Source organism: Penaeus vannamei, chromosome 14 (genome assembly GCF_042767895.1).
Source record: "Penaeus vannamei isolate JL-2024 chromosome 14, ASM4276789v1, whole genome shotgun sequence".
Taxonomy (NCBI): Eukaryota; Metazoa; Arthropoda; class Malacostraca; order Decapoda; family Penaeidae; genus Penaeus; species Penaeus vannamei.
In genome coordinates this window covers 31,091,673-31,094,172 of record NC_091562.1, presented here as the reverse complement: position 1 = coordinate 31,094,172, position 2,500 = coordinate 31,091,673, and positions in this window count along the sequence as shown.

Genomic DNA, 2,500 nt, shown 5'->3' with positions numbered 1-2,500 from the left:
CGCTCTCCATGCATAAAGAGGTCAGTGACAAGTTTGTGTTTGCTTACAATAAAAACATTCCGCAAATTGAAAGCAAACTAAATTCTGAAATATGTATCTATTTGTATATAAACGCGCGCATACTAACAGATGGATAAATATAGTCAGTATCCATGTTGCTGTCATTTTTATCAATACACTTTTTTATTGTCAGTTTAAGTATTACCTTTACCATCACAAATATCATAATCCGTATAACCATCACTTTCTCACTGTACTCATCATAGCATAATCCTTTGGTAACAGTCCATGAATATTCTTTATATCCGTACAAGAGATAGAACTCTAGGCACATGTCTCTTTCAGAAGTGAGAGAAAGACAACTTCAGGTAAAATTTAGACCACAATTGAAAATAAGAAAGTAAAAAAAAAGAAAAAGAAAAAAAAAAGAAAGAAGCGAGAAAGAATAAACAATCGACTTCTCTGGACAGTAATGGCATCTGCTGAACAGCTGTTATTTACCCAACCAGTTTGAATTGGTGCTCTGTCTACAAGAAAGGTTGTTGACTCGGCCCCGGCTCTCCCAGATGTACAATGGTCGTCTTCTACTTGTGTTGGGTCGTGCAGTATGTTGACGGAGAAGTCTGAAAAGATCTGCCTGATTGAGAGACGACCTTTTATTTATTTTATTGTATTTTATTTATTTATATATTTATTTTAGATAAATAAAAAATAAAAAGGAATGTGATAAAGAGAGGGAGATACTTTTGATAACACGAAATAATTGCAAGCGAAAAGAATACACGGAAGAGGGACCTGGAGAATAGATGAAAAGAACAGTACAGAAATGGTTCCTAATCGCCCGTTGAGTGGCCAATCACTTATGCAACCTGGAAAGTTTTCTCTATCTATCTATAGACCTACCTAACTTTTTTCCATTCCTTTAAATTTAATTGATAATTTCAACTGTCATTTTTATGCAGGTATTCTCTTACCTATCTTCTTTCCATGCCTTTAGATATAAGTGATATTTTCATTTGTCATTTTTATGCAAGTATTATTTCCTTTTTTTTTTTTTTTTTTTTTTTTAGGGAAATATAGCAAGCTGCAATACATCACTTGAATCGAAAAAATATACAGCAGTTGATACAAGTATAAGGTACAGCTTAAGCTAAGAAATCAATGCTAGGACTTCTGATCTACCGTCATCTGTGTACTTAACGACTGTATCTCTTCTATCCCTATCACCTTCCTCAATATAATCTCATCTACATCTCATCTACAAAATAAAAATTATGATCTACCCCCGTTGATCTTCATACACATCGTAGAAATCTAATTAATATCTTTACAATGAACCTGCTTTTAAACTGCCTTCATTAGTCTTACACAACCCTAAACTTATCTGCATTCACCCCATCAACTTAACTCTCCATCTCTTTATTTGCCATAAATAATCATCTACCGAAATCTATTAAAAAAATCCCCGGGACACAGGAACCCAACTTTCCATCACTATCCGACAAAAATATATATCTCGGTCAGAAGCCAAGCACACCGAGAGAAAAAAAAAAAAAGTAAATAGATCGGTAGATAGATGAATCTATGCATACATGAATAAATGCATCGATAATTAGATGAAATAAATGAAATGAATCAATAAATAAAACCCGGTAACAAAACAAGTGTACCCCCCAAAAAAAAGGAGCAAAAATGTAGATAGATAAATAAATGCACAAATGAATAAATGCATCAACAAACAAATAAAAAATAGAAAAATAAATAAAACCCGGAACCAAACCAAGCACGCCGCAAAAAAACTTTATACATATAAGGATAAATGCACAAACAAACAAACAAATCAACGACATCCTTCTCGACCCATCTCGACCCACCGTTCCCATCACTTTCCGAAGACTTCACAAAGAAATAGAGGGAGAGAGAGAGAGAGAGAGAGAGAGAGAGAGAGAGAGAGAGAGAGAGAGAGAGAGAGAGAGAGAGAGAGAGAGAGAGAGAGAGAGAGAGAGAGGGAGAGAGAGAGAGAGAGAGAGAGAGAGAGAGAGAGAGAGAGAGAGAGAGAGAGAGAAAGAGAGAAAGAGAGAGAGAGAGAGAGAGAGAGAGAGAGAAAGAAAGAGAGAGAGAGAGAGAGAGAGAGAGAGAGAGAGAGAGAGAGAGAGAGAGAGAGAGAGAGAGAGAGAAAGAGAGAGAGAGAGAAATAAAGAGAGAGAGAGAGGAAGAGAAAGAGAAAGAGAAAGAGAAAGAGAAAGAGAGAGAGAAAGAGAAAGAGAAAGAGAAAGAGAGAGAGAGAGAGAGAGAGAGAGAGAGAGAGAGAGAGAGAGAGAGAGAGAGAGAGAGAGTGAGAGTGAGTGAGTGAGAGAGAGAAAGATTGTTGTTGTGTTCATCCCAGAAAGGTCAACAAGTCTTAAGGTCCACGGATACTCCTCAAGGTACCAGATTTCGTGTCTCAGTTCCCCGCAATTCCAAGTAATGATGTGACTCAATTTTCTTGCCCAGAATGTTC